Here is a 20,343-nt window from a genome sequence, read left to right as displayed (position 1 = left end):
AAGCAATTTGGTTGTGATTGTAGGTATGATCAGATTGGTTGTGTGTGATGGAAAATAAGAAAAAACATCTAGGGAATGTATTATCTGGATTCTTATCAGTGCAGATGAAGAACATTCAACTCAAACTGATTTAGGGAGAGTAGGACTTTATTTTATTTCACATCTTTTTAAAAATCCAGAGGATAGTTGGTCTCAGGCATGACTGGATGCAGACATTACCATCAGGATAGTCTCTGTCTCTCTAGATCTTGCCTCTACTTTCCTTTTGTTGGTTGCCTTCTGAGACAGGTTTTCCAAAGTGGAAACCACTGGAAACCTCAGATTCATATTCTAACTTAAACAATTCTAAGTTATTTGTTATTCTGGCAAAATCCTATGCCAAAAACTGTTTGGGGTCATGTGCTAAGGTTTTAAACATTATGACCAAGGAAATGAGTATGCAGATTATGCGCTTATAGTTTCATGTGTACCTCTGGAGCCAAGGGCCGGGTCAGCCACTTAAGGTATAGATGTCTTCAGTTTGAAAGATGGTTTCCCAAGAGAAAATAGAAGTCTGTAGTCATTATTTTGAACGTGACAGTGTTTCATACTCGACAAGGCATCTGAAATATGAATCATTTTGGATTCTCCTAAAACGTTCCTTGAGATTTCAGATGAGAATAGAAGGAGATGAATGTCTTGAACCATGTCATGTGCATTATTCATTTTTTAAATGTTAATTTTTAATTTTTTAAAACTTAATCTTACTAAAAATTTAATTAATTAATTAATTAATTATTTATTTATTTATTTATTATTTAAGTTTCAGGCAGTTAAGATACAGTACAATATTGGTTTCTGGAGTAGAATTCAGCAATTCATCACTTACATACAACACCTTGTGCTCTTCATAGCAAGTGCCAGCCTTAATATCCATCATCCATCTAGCCCATCTTCCACCCACCTCCTTCCATCAACCCTCTTATTCTTAAAGTGAAGCATCTGTTTCTTCTGGTTTGCCAGTTAGTCAAAGTAGAGACTGTATTAAAGTCTTAGGGGTATTCTTATATATTTGAGAGGTATTTATCAATTATTTGAAAACCAGTGTGTCTTTCTAAGGGTTGAGTTTCTTGGAGGAGTTCAAGGATTCAAACACTATAATTCCAGATTAATAGGCAAGGATATCTTATCTCATCTTGCAAGTGAGAACTTTAGATTTACAAGAAGAACATATATTCTTCATTTATCATATCTTCTGCCCAATTTTTTCTTTTGGCTTATTTATTTTACTGTTTCTTCTTTCCTTCCTTCCTTTTGGCTTATTTATCTTATCCTTCCTTCCTTCCTTCCTTCCTTCCTTCCTTCCTTCCTTCCTTCCTTCCTTCCTTCCTTCCATTTTCTTCCTGTCTTATCTCTCTTAGTCTTTCTTCCCTCCCTCCACTGGAGCAAAGAGCGTTTGTATATTTGTTTTCTTCTCTGCCTCAAGGCATGTCATCCTGCAGAACTCTAGCTCTTCATTCAGTGTAAATTCAGTGCTGCTGTAACTCTAAGTGACTTTTGGCTTCTTGAGTACTGAGGTGCTCTGTTATTTCTTGCTGTATCCCCAGCATCACATATAGAACATCATTGATACTTATAAAATACCTATTGGACAAGGTGCCTTTTGAGGCTAAGAGAGGCATTTGGTCAGAAGAGATGCCTTTAAGATAGTCTTCAATACTTTCTCATGAACAAAGTGTAGGCTGACCTTCAAGAAAGATCTAAGACCTCATGCTGAGGGAAGGTAGTTTTCCTGTGTCCTGTTCATTTTAGAATCTTTATCAATGGTTTGCACTCTTAGAGCGGCATCAAGGACATTGGGAAGTGTTGGAGGTATTTCCCCATACTGGGAAGGCATTTTACTTGGGAAACTAGAAAATAGAAGGTTTGAAATTTCTAAGCCAGCTGGTGGGAAATCATAATATAATTATTGCTTTTGGGACTTATTGTGTCTGGTATTGTGTTGCTGTTTCCTGTTATTTCTTTGTCTTCTTTCCTCATGTGCATAATTTCAGCTGATCTAGCTCCCATTAGCTGTTCCCTTGCCATTTTTCTTTGCACATTCTGCACAGGAACATTTTCAAGGGCTAGGGATTATCCTGTATCAATATGCAGGATGCAGTTGAGAAAGAGAGGAAGAGAAGTTGTTGAGAAAGATTGGATTTCTTAAGGATTATTTATTTCTATCACATAGTCAAATAATGTGATTTTCTTGTCCCTTCTCTATGTCACTGGCTCCTGAGTCAAAGTCTGGGGCAGGATACCTGTGCCATAGTTGCAATGGAAGCTGGCAGAGCAGGTTCAAGCTTTTGCCATAGGGAGACAGGCTTAAAAACATGGGAAATTCCTAAATTTTAGGAAGTGTGTCCAGAAGATGCTCAGTAGTCATCAATATGACCAGTATCCATTAGGCTTCCCTAGAATGACTGAGCCTCTGGGAGATATAGAGCATACTGAGAAACGGCTGGAAAGAGCTGAAGTGATAATCTTTTAGGCATTGAACTTCTTTATAAAATTCCTTGCAGTTTCTTTTATCCTGAAGCTCAGACAACCAGCTGAGCTGATCCCCAAGATTTCTGAGCTGTGGAATTACTCAGAGTTCAGAGCAGCCTGCACTTTCCTGAGTCACCATGCTGAAAAGCTTCCCTTCCTGCTGGCCAGGCACATAGAAACAAGGCTGCAACCCTTCTGTAAGGATGGCTCTCTAAAAGAGAGAAAGTCTAGAGCATGGCACTCTAGTGGGATTTGCTCCCCCTTGTCTATGTTCCTTAAAAAATACTAATGCTGCCATAGGCTCAAGTACAGGGGGGAAATGTGGAATAATGATTATGTTCATGTTGGGCTGGTCAGTGTTGGCTCATTGTTTATCAGTGTTCACACTAGACAGACCTGGGAGGGAGTTGTATGTTTGTCCCTGTGCTCAGCTGAGTGAGTGACCTGGCCTATCTGAGCCTCAGTTTCCTTATCCATAAATGGGGATAAACCAGATCTTAGTGTTTTGATGATGAAATGAGATTACATGTACAAAGTTATCCATGTAGTACCTGGTACTTAACTTCATAAACATAATAAATGTTACCTGGTACCATGTTTTTACGTCGGCAAGAAAGCAAAAGTACTTGTTTCAAAAACTCAGATATCAATTAATAGATGGTATCTTGGTCCATGATTAAAATTTGACTTACTGTTCATGCTATCCTAAACCTTTCTTGTTGTTTTTGTTTGCTCACTTGTTTGTTTGTTTTTAAGGAGGAAGGGATATGTTTACCAGGTGTCTGCTTTTTGAGGATCACAATGTAGGGACTTTTACAGCTCCATGAATTCCCCTTGGTCTGTTGCTAGCCCATTGACTGGCCCCTGCTTGTGTCTGCTGTGTGTGTGATCAGGCCCCTTGGGCCCAAATAGCCATGTACCCAGCTCTCTGCAACCTGATCATACTGCCTGTGTTTCCTTTTGTATCATGCTTCCTGCTCTTGTTAAGGATCTGCTTATTCAATTCTTGTTTCCTCCTCCTCTGTGTCCTTCCAGTCTCTTGGGGCTGCTCTTCTATCCACATATTTCTTCTTTACCTCCCTCATCCTCACTCCCTTTGCTTATGAGAGGCAGTCAGTCAGTGGTTAAAGACACTGTCTTTGGAGCTAGCTACTTGGGCTTGAGTTCTGCACTGGAATCCTACCACTACCACTTACCAATGTCTATGACCTTAGGCAGATTATTTTGCCTGCCTAAAGCTCAGTTTACTTATATGTAAAATAAGCATGTAGGTAAAAATAAAAGCCTTTCAGGTTGTGATGCAGACTGAATGAGCTAATGGATGTCAGACACTTAGCATAGTGCCTGTCACAGAGCAAGTAGCCACGGCCTTGGTGATTATTTCCTGCTAAGTGCATTTCACTTATTATCTCCATTAGTCATCAGAAGAATCCTATGGAGAGCCTCATCTTCCCACTTCATCTCATCTGAGTCTTCATTTACTCTGTGCCAGCCACACAGACCTCCTTGCAGTGGCTCAAGCTCCTGACATAGGGGCTGGGCACCTTTCCCTCCATATCTGCTTGCTCACTCCCTCTCCTCTACATCCTCACTCAAATGTTTCCTTCACTACCCTATGGAAAATTGCAACTTCTGATTCCCCTCCCTTTCACTCTGTTTTTGGTCTTTTTTCCCTCCTCATAGAAATAGTCACATGTTAACATACTAGACAATAATTAATTATACTTTTGTTTACTGCCATCTCCCTGCTAGAATGTCAGCTTCAAAGCTCCTATCTTTGTTTTGTACTGAGAACAGCACATGGCAGGTATTGATACTTATTCAGTGTGAAGTGGGACACTATTTCTATCCCCCTTTCTTTTTTTTTAAGATTTTTAATTTATTTATTCATGAGAGACACAGAGAGACAGAGAGAGAGGCAGAGACACAGGCAGAGGGAGAAGCAGGCTCCATGCAGGGAGCCCAATGCGGGACTCGATCCTGGGTCTCCAGGATCACATCCCAGGCTGAAGGCGGCACTAAACCACTGAGCTACCAGGGCTGCCCTCTATCCCCCTTTCTTAGATAAGGAACCTGAGGTTTTGATTCAAACTTAAAGGTCACAAAGCTAAGAATTAGCAGAGTGAGGCTTCACATTCTACTTCATCTGATTAAGCAAATTTAAGAACCAGAACTTTTCATCTTCAGCCCAGGGCACGATCCTAGAGACCGGGGATTGAGTCCCGCGTCGGGCTCCCTGCATGGAGCCTGCTTCTCCCTCTGCCTGTGTCTCTGCTTCTCTCTGTGTGTGTCCCTCATGAATAAATAAATAAAATCTTTAAAAAAAAAGAGAAAAAAAGAAGAACTTTGTGGGGATCATGCAAATATATAAAGTGTGTTTGGCCAAGATGGGGAGCTGTCCTGAGTGAAAATAGCTCCTCCTGGAAGGATCAACTTGCTGACTATTGTCAGAGCTGCAGAGAGGCACAAGACTGCATGGGTTTAGGTACTATTATTCTAAACACAGTAGGACTTCAACAGAAACAAGATGACTTGGAACAGAAGTTGTCAGGAAAGAAGTCCTTGCCATTTTGACAAAGCTATCTAGGCAACCATGACTTTATCCTCGTATCTTCTCAAGGAATGAAGAAAGAACTGACATAGGGCCAGCCCAGGTAACTCACACTCCTTAAAGGAGTCACTAGTCAGGGAAAGAGATGTACTAACACACTGGTAGGAGCTGCAGTGTCTCAGGAGTCATCCTGTTCCCCAGCCCTCACCTGGGAGCCAGGAAGGATGGCCGTGGTGTGCACAGCACCATTCATCTGCGCTGGGGCCTCCACTCCATCAACATAGGCATTCAAGGAGCACGGTTCACACCTCCGGTGGACACCCCCAGTCTGGCTCACTTAATTCAGGGCCAGACATCATTGCCCTTTCTCTTTCTCTTCTTTCTTTCTTTCTTTCTTTCTTTCTTTCTTTCTTTCTTTCTTTCTTTCTTTCTTTCTTTCTTTCTTTCTTTCAGATTTTATTTATTTATTGAGACACACAGAGAGAGATTGAGAGAGAGAGAGGGAGAGAGAGAGAGGCAGAGGGAGAAGCAGGCTCCACGCTGGGAGCCCAACGTGGGACTCGATCCCGGGTCTTCAGGATCACACCCCTGGCTGCAGTCGGTACTAAACCACTGCGCCACCAGGGCTGCCCTCTGCTTGCTTTCAGTATCAGGTGATCAGATGTTCTCTGATGTTCTCTGATGCTCTCTCTTCTTTTTTATTTTCCATCTTGCGTTATTCTGCCTACCTCCCCTCTCAGCTTCTACCTCGCCTCCCCACCAGTTCAATTTCTTCTTATGTAAATATTATATACTAGTTCACCTTCCTGGTCATGCATATGTTAGGCAGCAAGACTGTCTGAATGAAACTCAGCCAGGCCTAATGTAGCCTGGAGTCTGCCTTTTTAAACAAATATGACTTTAACTCGAAGGCACTTGCCAATGTGATTTGTTTTCATTGTTCATGTATGAATAAATATTTAAATGTAATCATCTGTTTATACGGAGCATGGGCTGGAATGCCCGTCACATTGCTATTCCTATTTCTCCTGCATATAATTTGTTTGCATGTTAATGCCATTTATTCCTATGTAAGCCTCTGTTTTCGGTGTTGAATATAATTTCACTTTTTGATGACAGTAATGGCTCAGTAAACTACACAATTGCAGTTAATGGAATTATTTTATGATAACATTAACTTGGCATTAGATCAGGGTGGAAAAGAAAACTGTCATCAAAGGGATACTGTCAAACAGTCACTTCTCTTTAATTTATTATCTATTTTATGAGTTGCTACAATGCTGAGGGGGATCCAACAGCTTGTTTATTACAAACATATGTGTAAATGCTTTGTAAAGCAGGAAGTAAGTAGCTGTCATTGTAACATGAAATTGTGCATATGCATGCATTTTAAATACTCCTCTTTTCCCTTTGTGTATAGAAATATTAATAAACATTCATTGAGTACCTATTATGTGCTAGGCACTGTAAGTACTGGGGACTTTGAAATTAATAAGTAAGGCTTCCTCAAGTAGCAGCAATGCTGTGGGGATGATAGATAGGCATCCCAGCAATCAAATCACAGTTCCCTGGAATAAGCAATGATCCATGGCATGATGCCATTGAGGCTCAGGAAACAGACAGGTTTAAATGACCAACTCCACCTCAGGAGGATCAGTAATTCTTCTCGGATGAAGTGATACTTTAAACTAAATGTTGAAAGAGAGAAGAATCACAAATTTCAAGCAGAGGGAATAACGTGTGGAACCCAGCTCCCCATTGTTCCTACTACTCCAGGGTACCATTTATTAAGCATCTCCTCTGTGCTTGGCCCTATATCACTTTTTTACTCTGCCTCACTTCATATTCACAGGAACCCTGGGAAGTAGTGGTATTCTGATGTTTGTTTGGCAGAAGAGGAAACTGGGGCCCAGAAAGATACAGAAAGTGACAGCTAGATGTTAGCAGAGAGGGATGCACCATCAAAGCCTAGGTTCTTTGTGCTATGGTATGCCCGTGAATAGCATGTCTATGCGGCAGAGGGGCTAGTGGGTGAATATGTCCTGGTGGAAGAGTGGGGACCATGCACCTGATGAGGTAGGTTGTAGTTGGACCATGAACACCTGGTATGCCTGACCGAGGAGTGTGGTGCCATTCTCTCTGCCAGGGGAAATCAGCATAAATGCTGCCCTCCATCCTCAGAGCAGAGTGAGCACCCCAGTGGGGGGACAGACTCATCCATTGGAATGAGGCAAAAAGATGAAAATTCCTTAATTTCATTCCAAGAGGAAAAAATTAAACTTTATAAACGTGATTTAGAATAATACTTGGATATAATTTATAAATAAGTAAGCATCTGTTGAGAATCATGCTTGAATTTTTTTTCTCATGGAGCAGTTTGGAAACCTCTGCTTTTGGCAGTGGGGGCCATTGAAGTTCTAAGGCAGAGGATCTACAAGGGAGCCTGGGTGGCTCAGTTAGTTAAATGTCCGACTCTTGGTTTTGGCTCATGTCATGATCTCAGGGTCATGTCATTGAGCCCCGCATCAATCTCTATGCTGGGCATGGAGCTTGCTTAAGATTCTCTACCTCAGGATGCCTGGGTGGCTCAACAGTTTAGTGCCGCCTTTGGCCCAGGGCATGATCCTGGAGTCCCGGGATCGAGTCCTGCATCAGGCTCCCTGCATGGAGCCTGCTTCTCCCTCTGCCTGTGTCTGCCTCTCTGTGTGTGTGTCTCTCATGAATAAATAAATAAAACCTTAAAAAAAAAAGATTCTCTACCTCTTTCTACCTCTGCCCTGCTCTCTCTCTCAAATACAAAAATAAAAATTAAAACAAACAAACAAATAAATAAATAAATAAAGCAAGCAAGCAAGCAAGAGATCTCCATGATTCAGATTCATGTTTTAAAAAGATCACTGAGGAAGAAAGATGAGTGTGTGGAAGGTAGTATAGAGGAAGGGAGGCAGGAGGTTAATAATGAAGCAGTTGCAGTGATCCAGGCAAGAAGACTTGAGCTAAGGCAGTCATAGTGGGTGGGAGAAGAAGGGTGGAAGAAGAAGGGTGGAAGACTACAAGGTGTATTAATGGCAGGATGGAATGTGGGTGGGAGTGCAGCTAGGGGAGAGGGCAGGATCAGCTGATCTGAGGTTGAGCTTTGCGACCCGTTTCCTTAGACATTATTCATCAGCATGATGAATACAGGGGAGGAGAAGTTTTGGGGGGAAGATGATATGTTTTGGTAAAATTTGAGATGTTTATTGGGATAGCCCAATAGAAATGTATAGCAGGTAGTTAGATACAAATCTGGAGTTCAGGAGAGTAAAGAACAGAAGTAAAGTTTTGGTAGTGATTGATCCAAAAAAGTATTGTATTTGAAGCTATAGCACAAGGTGAGCAATGATATAAAACTCAGGGTGAAACCCAGGAGATTAGCGTGTTGAAGGGATGAATGAGGGGAGAGCCCCAGGGAAGGCTGATCAGGAACACAGAGGGAAAGCGGGAAGACCAGCATTCCAGGAGCCAGAAAAGAGAGCATTTCGAGGAGGAAGTGTCAGCACCCTCCGCACGCTACAGCAAAGTCCTGGCAACTGAAAACTGATCAGAGGCAAGATATTTTGCAGTGAGGAGGTCTTTGGTGAATTAGCCAGCCATTCCCCAGGGCTTAGCATCTTTCCTAATAACCAGTTGGAGACCTTAAAGAGGCAGTGGGAACAGGACTTTGAATTGCTATCGATTTCCCATCCTCTTCACGTGAATTACCTACACTGCGGAGTGTCCTTGGCCAGGGTGTAATCCCAGATTGGCTTCCCCCTGCTGATGCTTCAGAGGCTGAGTAAACTGTTTCCTACTAGGGGCTGATCTCATACTTTGCTCACAGCAAAGTGTAAGATGCGGGCTGTCTGCTTCCATTGTCCCTTTAAATGGCTTAATTTTGCAGAACAAGACTATCTACCCTGTAGACAGTTAAGGGAAAAGCCATGGATGACACAAGATATTCATTCTTCCCGGTTGAAGCAGTAGACAATTTCCTTTCCTTGTTAACTCCTCCTTGGACATCTAGAAGCTTTCTTGCTGGCTGAATCCTTGCCTTTGTGGAAAAAAAAAAAAAAAAAAAGCTTTTTCTGTCAAATGCTAAGGCTGACAGTTCCTCAGAGAATGACCTGGGTGAAAGATCAATTTACTAAATAAATATGTAGATTTAGGAAATGTGTTCGCAAATCCCCTGTAACTAAATATGAGCATGCAAGATAATAAAGGGTCTAGTTTGCCAGAGAGGTGAAATACACCAAGCTAACGTAATTGTCAGGGATGCTGAACTGAATCAGGGTGACTGGGTGGGCTTGTTGATCCACCTCAAATGCATGTGAGGCAGTATCACCTCAAAGTAGAATTTGTTTCCTTAATAGGAAATAATATATTGCTCAGTTCTCTGGGTGGCTGCTTATTGTGTGGCTGCTTATTTGGGGTGGATGGAAAATTAAAGTAGACTTAGTTCTGAGGCATAGATGGCCACTGTTCTTCAAGTCTCCAACTAGTCTATCTCTCAGATCTACTCTCCTAATGCAGCTGACTGCAAAGACACATTAATTCAATTCAATCCAGTTCATTGATTCATCAAATATTTTTGAGTTTTACTATTTGATCAAGTTCTATGCTATGTTACTGCAGTGAACAAGACAGATGTAGCCCAGCCCTCATTCTGCCCTTCTATAGTACTGAGGGAGACAAAAAAAAAAAATGCAAACAAATACACCATGTAGTTGCAAACCATACTAAATGCCCATAAGGGAAATAAGCAAATAGTTGAGATACATGGTACATGTATAGTACAGTATAGTGGTAAAGAATGCCAGTGACTACCTACCTGCGTACCCTTGTGCGAATGACCTAACCTCTGCCTTAGTTTCTTCATCGAATGTTGGGATTAGCTCACAATGTTTTTCATTGTGTGGATTCTGAAGAAGTGACATTTCAACTGAGGTATGAAAGAGGCTAATGAACCAGCCATGCAAGGGATAGAAGGAAAGGTCCTTCACGGAGGAAAACTCTGAGCAGGTGCTCTTGAATAAGAAAGAGCTTGAGGTTTTCCAGAAAGTTAGAGAAGACTAGCGTGGCTGAAGGATAGTGAACAAAGGGGAGGAATAGGAGGAAGGTGGATATGGAGAGACTGGCAGGACCTGCTGTGCAGGATTTATTCTCAGCATGTAGCCAAGGCCCCTGCAGGCATTTTACTGGAAATGTTAGAATGCCAAGCAGTGCCCACTCAACTGGAGAGAAAGGTTGGTGTCATGTGTCACCAGAATGGGTTGGTGGTTGCTGTCTGGATTTGTGTTGAAGTGGACACTGAGGCTGCATTTAGAGGTAGCTGTACAAGGAGCTGTGCCTGATCAGTGGTACCTACATTGAACAGCTCAATAGGAAGGGATACAATTGTTCACTCCTGTGTTAATTATGCAGCCCCTGATAGGAGTGAAGGGCTCTGAGTTCAAACAGAGTGCATATTGTCCTGCAAAGCATTTGTGTTTTATTTTTTTTATTTTTTTATTTATTTATGATAGTCACAGAGAGAGAGAGAGAGAGAGTGAGAGAGGCAGAGACACACACAGGCAGAGGGAGAAGCAGGCTCCACGCACCAGGAGCCCGACGTGGGATTCAATCCCGGGTCTCCAGGATCGCACCCTGGGCCAAAGGCGGGCGCCAAACCGCTGCGCCACCCAGGGATCCCGCATTTGTGTTTTAGATTATAGTAATTCTGTATTTAAAATTAAAAAGTGTTTCATATTCCCACTAGCTTCTTTAGTTGCCTCCTGTAAGACACGTGTGATAGTTATTGCCCAATTTCTAATTAGATTGAGGACAGACACAGGCTGTGCTCCTCAGATCATTGAGGAGCTCCTTTAGTTTCTCCTGCAATCTCTCAACTCTGCTAAGCATCATCGTCTTATAATCACAACATTTACAGCTTTTCAAAGCCATATATATATTTCAGCCACCAGGAATTTTTGGTTTGCAATTTTGAATATTTTTTAAGTACATGATTATAGTCCCTTCTCAATTATTTGTTAATTTATAAGTCTAAAGACCCATATGACCCAAAGCAGCAGATAATATAAGTCATTCAGTTTGATCATCAGAGTACACTATGTATAGATGCATACTCGTGCAGATGAACTTCTTCTCAGAGGGATGTTCTTCCAAATCACAATTTTCTGGGCTAAATAGTATCATTAATTATTACTTCCTGATTTTCTATCAGATGGGTGTTCGGCAGGGGGAGGGAAGAGCCACTGGTTTTGGATACCACAGGAGCGATAAAAATGAAGAACTTGCCCATAGTCAAATATATTTTGTGAATAAGCCACAGATGATAATACCACTGTGACAACAATTAAGGATATCCCAAATAGCATGAGCCACAGCATTTTATTACTGCTGACCTGTCTTTTCCAAAATACTTCTGTCTTGGCATCTATAATACAGAACTCTTTTCATATTCTTCATACTTCTCAGACTCTTCAGAGGTCCTAAAGATTGGCCTGCACCCCCTTTTACTCAATTCCCTCTCCCTATCAAAGAAAGAGGGGTGATCTTAAAAGCCACCAGAGAGAAGAGACCAGAAAGCCTATATAGGAGCAACAGTAAGCCTGAAGGCTAAACTTAACAGGTAAACAACAACAACAACAACAAAACCCCAAAACAAAACAAAACAAAACAAAAACAAACTAGAGGTCTACATCCAGGAAAACTTCTTTCCAGCTTTAGAATAAAACCAGATTAATTAAACTCATCATGATTTACTTAGGAATGAGTTTGTTTATACAGCTAGAAGTTTGTTTTCCTGAATCTGGAGTTCCTCACCCCACCCCACACTACCCCACCACCAAAAAAAAAAAAAAAATCCCACTCATTTTTTTTAATATTTATTTATTCATGAGAGAGAGAGAGAGAGGCAGAGACACAGGCAGAGGAAGAAGCTCAATGTGGGACTCAATCCCGGATCCTGAGATCACATCCTGAGCTAAAGGCAGATGCTCAACCGCTGAGCCACCCAAGTGTCCCTCATTATTCTTTAAAAAAAAAAAAAGATTTATTTATTTATTTTAGAGAGAGTACATGTGTGTGCGAGCAGGAGAGGAAGAGGGAGAAGGAGAGAGAGAGTCTTAAATGTATACCACACTGAGCACAGAGACTGATGTGAGGCTTAGCCTCACGACCCTGTGATCATGACCTGAGTGGAAACCAAGAGCTGGATGCTTAACCAACTGCATCATCCAGGTGCTCCAATTATTCTTTTTAATATTTGCATCTTTCCCATATATCCCATTATTTTTCTGAAATGTCAACTAATGTATGTATGTTAGACCTCATATTTCCATGTCTCATAAACTCTCATATATTCTATCATTTCTTTTTGTTTTGGGGGGTTCATTCTGGTTAACTTCTTTGAACCTGCTTTTTGGTTCACCATTTTCTCTCTAAGCTATGTCTAATATGCCATTTAACTCATTGACTGGGTTTTTAATTTTAATTAGTGGGCTATTTTCAGAGATTCCATTTAGTTCTTATTCAAATACAATTTTTCATTTTTATATTTTTTCTTTATCATATTTTAAGCATCTTTTTTCTATTTGGAGCATATTAAATTTGAGATTTTATATTTTTTGAATTGTAATTCTTTATAATTTCAGTAGGATGAGTCTTTGTATGTCTGATTTTGCTGTCTCCATTTAGCATGATCATGATTCCTGGGCATTTTGTTGTTATTATTATATTTTAAAGCTAACTTTCTTTAGAATTTTATCAGTTGTTCTATAGTTGTTTTTAGTTTTGAAATAAAAGTTTTATTTTCCTCCAAAGAAAATGGGTGCATTAGCAACCAGAGACCACTTTAAGTTAAAGTATCTGTTTGTAGATCCAAGCAAGGAACATGAATACAGAAAAACAAAAACATGAACAAAACAAAATCCAGGTGAAGACTGGCTCATGGTTCAGAAATCTCAATGGAGATGTGTTTTCCTTTTCTATCCAGTACTGAGGAGTGGGTAGTTTCCTCACTGCTCCCGTTTAGGCAATAGATTTACTTCTTACCCTCCTTTATAAGAAAGCGTAACAGTTTGAGATACCAGCTTTATGCAAGGGTCTCCAATAAGCAGGCCCTAGGATTGATCTCATTCCTTCTATTCCCCAAACAACCATCTGAGTGGAGGTTTAAAGCCACTAAGGTTGAGCAAATGTATTGGGGGCAGAAGTTGGCTTTATTGCTCTGTAAGTACCCAGAATCTCCTTTTTGCTTAGTGTTTCTCCTCTGTGGTTTCTTTACTTTTCTGATAGTTTGCCAACTCGTTTTGAAAATCCAGCTTTGGTAGTCATTTTTATTGAGAGGTTTTCCAGGGTGTTTTGTCCAGCACACTGTTGGAAATGGAAGTCTTTAAACTTTACTGCAGTTAGAATGATCTTTCCACAGTTCAAATCTGACCTGGATGCTCACCTTCTTGAAATCCTCTAATTTCTTCTCATTGCTCTAAAGATGAAGACAAAATTGCATGTGCCCTGAAAGGGTCTATGGGACTGGGTTGGCTTTTGCTCCCCACCTGTCTCCTTTCTCCTAACTTACCCAGATTTCCTCCACTCCGGATTTATTGGTCTTCATTCAGTCCCTCTGACCCACTCAGCTCTCTTCTGCTGTGGGACACATGCACTTGCTTTCTTGGAAATGGAATGCCCTTCCCTCTCCTTCTCTTCTAGTTTTCTTTTATCTCGTCTCCTGGGTTACCTAAAGCATTGCTTCCTCAGGGAACCTGTTCCTATATTTTCAAACTAAGTCAAATCTCTTCAGATTCTCATTGCCCATGTAGTCTGTGTTTCAAGTATGATCATACACACACACACACACACACACACACACACACAAATATTTTCTAAGGTCCTACTATCTTCCAATCACTGTGCTACGAAGAAATTTATTAAAGAAATAAAAATTGACACCCAAATACGTATCACAGTTGCCATTCTAATTCACAGGTCATGTCAGGATCTGGAATTCTAGAGATGGTAAATAGCTTTTCATGACATATAGGTATCTTTTGACTTTTTTTTTTTTAAAGAATTGCTGTTAGTGTCTACAACTTCTGAAAGGCCTTTCGCTCAGCATTTATTCTTCCTTATATTCAGCATCAACACATTATGTGCCTGTTTCATGCATGCTGGGCTCTGAAACTTGGTTCCTCTTTTAACCCCTTGAGTTGATAATGAAAGGTGGTGGCCATAAAGATGGAGAGTAGCAAGTGGCTTTGGTTACTCTAGTTAACAAGTATGACATACTTGGATATTGCTAAGAAAGGAGGTCTTACACAATTGTAATTATGTAAAGTGATAGATGTGTCAACTAACATTATGGTGATCATTTTGCAATATATACACGTATCAAGCCATTAGGTTGGACAACTTAAACTTACATAATGTTATATGCCCATTATATCTCAATAAAGCTGGGAGAAAATGGCTTTGGGAGGTGGAATTAATGGGACCTGATGACCAACTGACAGCTGGCAGGTGAAGAGATCCATCATGATCCATCACTACTTGCCCCAGGCTCTGACTTGAGTGTCTATGGGAACATATGCCATGCTGGTGAATATGCAGGGTGAACAGGCTTGGTCTTGGATGATCGAAGTGCCCTATCTGACTCTGACCACAGAAGCTAGTGAAGAATCCTGGAGATTTCCCTCAATAGTAATGTAGTCCACTTATTGATGAGGGAACCAACTCCCAGAGCAAAGTAACCTTCTAACAATCACAACACACAGTACTGCTAGAGTCTGGTTTAGAGCCCAATCCTCAGACCCAGACCACTGTTCTTTCTGTGGCACTCCTCTCTGCTGATGGCTTGCCTGGCTCTCAGGCATTATACTACTCAAATGAGGTCTTCAGTAATGCAAACCGGAGACATTTGAATTTGACCCTTCCTCAGGTATTCCTGGATTTCAAAACAAAAGAATTTTACTGCATAGGTATTTTAAAACCCAGCACCATTAATAAGGAAAATGTTAAAAATTCTATTTAACTCCACATATCAAATGTCAAGGCTCTCAGTGGAACAGAGTAAAAAACCTGAGGTTCATTATCTTTCTCTGAAAGCCACAAGACTGAAAGGTCGAAGGTCAGATGCTCCTAGCATGACCACGGTTTAGAGTAATAATAACTTGACATTTCTTGGGCAGTTGTCTCTCAAGCTGTAGTCCATGCCAGGAACCAGGAGGTAGGTGAAAAACCAGCATTTAGATTCTCTAAGTGTAGAGGGGAAACTGCCTTTAGTTGTCTGACCTTGAGCTAGATCCCCTGGATGCAGCCCTATTTCCGCAGTGAGAATAAGAGAATTCAGGAAAGACTTTGGGGAAAAAGATTGCTGTAGAAAGGAGCTGGAAGGCAAGAAACATTCACCCCAAAGGAAGAGTAGATATCTCTTGAAAATTAAATGTAACATTTACTTGTTTAAAAATCACAATATAACACAGAAGTATATCAGGGGACCATTGACATACACAATCTCTTTTCTAGGAGATAACAAAATTATCAATTTGTGTATAGGTTTGCAGATTTTTATTAGGGGTGCGTATGTGTGTGTGCGTGTGTAATCATTCTGCAACTTATTTTTTCTGTTATCATTTATGATATCATGGACACTTCCTAGGTTATTAAAAACTAAAGGAAGAAATGGTCAGAGAAGCGGTCAAAACCTCATTTCTTCTCGGTACCTGAACTTTTTTTTTTTTTTTTTTTTTTTGGTACCTGAACTTTTAGAGCAACTGGGCCTAAAAAGAAAATGCTGGAAGGACTCTACTGATATTAGCGTCTCCTTCAAGTAAATGATGCAATCTATATTTCTCTCTCTACGTCTTGGAACCATGGAAAGGGTAGGGGTCGGTGGGAGGAAATGTTGTGTGTGTGTGTTTCTCTTTAGGAGCATTGTTCTGGGAGCACTCAATTTCTAATTATATTGAGAGAAAACCCCTGAATACCATTTTTCATGCTAATGGAGAAATTTACTTAAGTGCAGAATTATGCAACTGAGTTCTTGCCAAATTACATAAAGGCTGAAGCTCCTCTCAGTAGAATGAAGGACGGCTGGGGCACACATCACACTCTATTCGTAACTTAGAGTTCTTTTCAAGGCTTTTGCCTGAGTCTTATTACCTATTACTATTAATTTATTGCATGGGGTTGCCATATTTTAAAGTAAAGTGAATGTTTTGGATGGATTGTTTTCTTTCATTTCTTCCATATTGTTAACTTCTATTTTTTGTTTGTTTGTTTGTTTAGGCTGTTTACACTTCCACCTGAGACAGTTTTTCTTCAGTGAGTGCATTGATTTTTGTAGGTTCATCCTAGACATTTTTCAAAATAGGATCCCCACATGTTGAGTTTGTCTTTTGTTCTTTCATCGGCAAATCATTCTTCCCTGGGGTGATTTACAAGAGGGAAGACTGTTTACTGAAATTTCTTTGCAGTGTGCCTAAGGGCGGGAGGATTCCTCCTCAAATGTCAGATGCTAGAAAAATAAAAGCTCTAGGAGAAATAATTTTGGTCATTGACAAAAGGGTTAGCACCAGGAACTGGTCTGAGCCCTCTGCCTCTCAGCTGCTTCATTCAATTAAAGGAAGTCTGCATCGAAGACTCTGGCCACCACAGGCAAAGTTGTAATCCTTCCTTGCTACTAAGGGACTATCCTATCTATCCTGGCTCTGCTCTTTCTCTTGTAACAGAATAATGCCTTTTACTTCAGGTTTGTTACCATTCAAAAGAGAATTTCTCTGGCCACTGCCTACTCATTGGACCAAAATTCCTTGTCTTAATCTGCAATTCTGGGTTCCTTTTGGATCCGTAGACTTTGGTGATGGAGGAAGGGGTCAGAATGGTTACAATGACCATGAAGGAAAGAAGTGTATCAGGAAAGCGGCCCTCTCTTTCATGAATCCTTTCCAGCCCTATTGCTTTGACTTAAATGTACCTGCTGAGTGCACTCAAGTGTTTCTTTCTGTAAATAGGATCAATAAATGCAAGGATGATTTTTCAGACAGACTCAGGCACTGGTTAGGCTACAATTATTCTTCATCCAAGGTTGGAGTAGGGTGTGAGAGAAACAAAAAGAGGGGGAGTGGAGAGAAGGAAGAGAGAGAGGGAGAAAGAGAGGAAGGGAGAGAAAAAAGGAAAGGGGGAGACAGAGGGAGAGAGGCAGAGAGACAGGTAGGTTTGGTCTTAGAATGTTGTGATTTTTCCAAGTAATCACTCCTCTGAAACCACGAATGGCTTAATGGTTCTTTTTGTAATGTCACTAATTTACACCTACTCTAATAGAGCAAATTATTGGCTCGAAGATAGGAAAACCAGCCAAGTCACCTTGGATTTAGAGCTTGAACAGAAAAAGGTTAGAGCCAGCCATTTAGCTTCTCTGGTTAGCCCTGTAACATCATCCCCTGGGCAAATAATGCTTTTCTACCCACCCTGACTTGTACCAGTTCTTGGCTATTACTTTGCTCTGTTCTGTGGAGGTAGGATAGCCCAGTGGTTAAGAGTGAAATTTGGAGCCCGATACACTCAGGCTGAAATTTTGACATTGCCTTTTACAAGTTGGGTGACCTTGTGCAGTTAACATAGTGCCTGGTACCTGGCAAATTCTTGGTAAGTAGCAGCTATTAGTAGTGGTCTTAATAGTCAAGGTAAGAATAATAAGGCTACATCGCTGAAGATGAATATTAATACTATCTAGTTCAGATATCATTAGAAATAGCTGAATTGTTATGAGTTCTGCATTCATAAGACACTTCTGTATGGCGACATCAAAGGTGCTGAAGTTCATTCATTTAATACTTTATCATTAGTTGATACATTTGTTTATAACTCCCTTTTGATGTTCCAAGCCTATTGCTACGTAGACATGGGGATATTATGACTGAGATAGCCTTGACTCTGCTGCATGGAGCTTATACTCTAGTGGAGAAAGCAGGCAAGTTAAGTAGTGATGGTGAAGAATGAAGTATTCACACAGGGAGGCCTCAGTCACTGTGATAGTCTGCTTTAATGTGTGGAGTGTACAGCATTTATTATGGATATTCACTATATAAGTGGCCTCCCTTCCATAGTATTCCTTCAGTACTTGGCATCACATTTGGGGGCAGACAAGTATCTTGACTTGTGTGGCAAAGTAGCAGAATGGCGTAGCATGACATTATTGTTGAGTAATTTTGCTCATTTCCATGTCAGATCATAGAGACATTTAAAATAGATTTTTCATTTTAAAAATCTCCCGATTAATCTGGACTTGCTCCCAGGCACTTTTGAAACGAGTCAGGTATGTGTCTCGCCAAGAGCAAATTTAGGTAAAATGTGATCAGGTAAGGGAGACAAAGGGAAGTTGGGGCCCAGGTCTAATCCTGCAGGGTATTTATGGGAATGCTGGGGAGGCAGGAAGGAGGGAGGACAGACTGTGAGGGGGGCCTGCTGAGGGCAGAGGTACTACCAGGTAGGTGGTAACTGGTCAGTGTCCACTAGAGCCCTTGTTTCGTCCTCCGCTCTTCTGTTCCCCTGGTTCAAGCCTCATTAATGTCTTTTCCTTTTCTTCTGTGTAAAATGTGAATAATAATCATCTGTACCAAGTGAACTAATCCGTGCAAAGAATTTAGCACACTGCCTGACCCTTAGGAAGTGCTGGATAATAATATTAAACTTTTATTACCCAACTTTTCTCACTATGTGGCAATACATAATTTACCTGCTGGCCTGCCTCATGATTTCTCTGGGAATGGGTTTTAGGTCTACTCATATTTATCTCCCCTGCAGTACCTGGTACGCAGTAGGTGCTCAATAAATTATATTTGTCTTTATGAAGATACTGATTTTTTTTCCTTCTTAATGCTTAGGAAACAAAAATGGGTGGCTCTAGAAGAAAATTATGGTAGTATATAACAATAGCTAGCATTTATGTAGTGTTTACTATGTGCTAGGCACTATGCTAGTTGCTTTACATGCATTATTTGCATGTAGATCCACCTTATGGGGTAATATCATTTTACTAATGAGAAAATTGAGCCTTAGAGAGACTAAAAAACTTACTCAAAGCCACCCAACTGATAAGAGTCAGAGCAGAGTTTGGAACCACACAGTCTTACCTAAACTTCTGTATGGCCTTAAAGAGGCAGGGAAGAAATCAGGAGGATGCCTATAAACGTGGCTCAGAGGAACCAGAAATGGCCAAGGGGTAGAAAACAAAATGGGGCTGGTGTGCCAGGAGACCCACCATTCCTGGATTCTACAGTAAATCTTCCTGCTGGCTTTCCAAGCCTGATGATGCTTTGGTTAGATTCTGCTCCCCTGGGCTGCTGGCTTGACGTTGGCATCTCCGTTTTAGGCTGAGGCTTTATGTACCTGCATGGAAGAGGTGGTGCAAAGCATTGTACACACCATATGGGGCCCCATTTGCATTTAGTGAGTGCTCAGCTGTGCACAGTGTCTCCTTAATGAATCACATGCAAGCAGCGCATCGCTATATTTATCCAAGCCTTGGGAGCTGGAGTGCTTGCCGTGGCTGGGCTCACATGCCCCAGAACAGCACCTCGTGGGTTGTTCTAGTTTTCCTTGTGGTCGGGGCCTTCAGGCCCTTCAATAATTCGTTCCCTGGCAGGATCAGCTGGTTTCTGAAGCATCTTTCTAGGCGTGCTGAAGCCAAAAAAAAAAAAAAAAAAGTTTCCCTCCTGAAGCTATAACAGAGACCAAGTGCTAAAAAAGGACCTTGAAACCACATCTGCTATGCCCTTGACTTCAAGGCCACACTTACCGCCTTGCAGAGAGATGAGACATTATTTTTTCTTTTCTTTTCTAGCTTCTCAGGAGAGGCCCTACAAGTGCTGAATGGTCCCCATCATCAGTTTATTCTTGCATGTAATCTAAAACCCTTATGTATTTTATTTGCCTTAGTTACTCCTTCCTGGAAATACTCCTTTTATGTACGTGTGCTTAGATGAGTATGATCGCTTCTGTGCTTGGGAACCACCACCAACAATACGGATAGTAGCTGACATTTACTTAACATTTATTAAGTGCCAGCTATAAAATGTTAAGCACTTGAAAGATATTATCTCATTTTTTTCCTACCTCAAGATCACCCTTTGAGTGAGCATTATATTTCCATTCTGTCAGTAAGGAAGGTAAAGATTCCAAGGCCTTGCAGCCAATATATGAAGGAGTCTGGCTAGAGAGAAAACCCTTTGCACTAAATAGCTGTTTGTGCCACTTCTCCTGTCCAA

General features: G+C 41.0%; 1 protein-coding gene across 1 annotated transcript in view; it reads left to right on the top strand.

Annotated features, from left to right (window-relative positions):
- Positions 1-20,343, top strand: part of DOCK2 (dedicator of cytokinesis 2) — a 397,882-nt gene that overhangs the window by 73,230 nt on the left and 304,309 nt on the right. The gene's annotated exons all lie outside the window — the stretch shown is intronic.

This window comes from Canis lupus, chromosome 4 (assembly GCF_011100685.1).
Source record: "Canis lupus familiaris isolate Mischka breed German Shepherd chromosome 4, alternate assembly UU_Cfam_GSD_1.0, whole genome shotgun sequence".
In the NCBI taxonomy this organism is placed as follows: Eukaryota; Metazoa; Chordata; class Mammalia; order Carnivora; family Canidae; genus Canis; species Canis lupus.
Note: the sequence above shows the minus strand (reverse complement) of the source record. Positions and strands in the feature narration are given on the sequence as shown.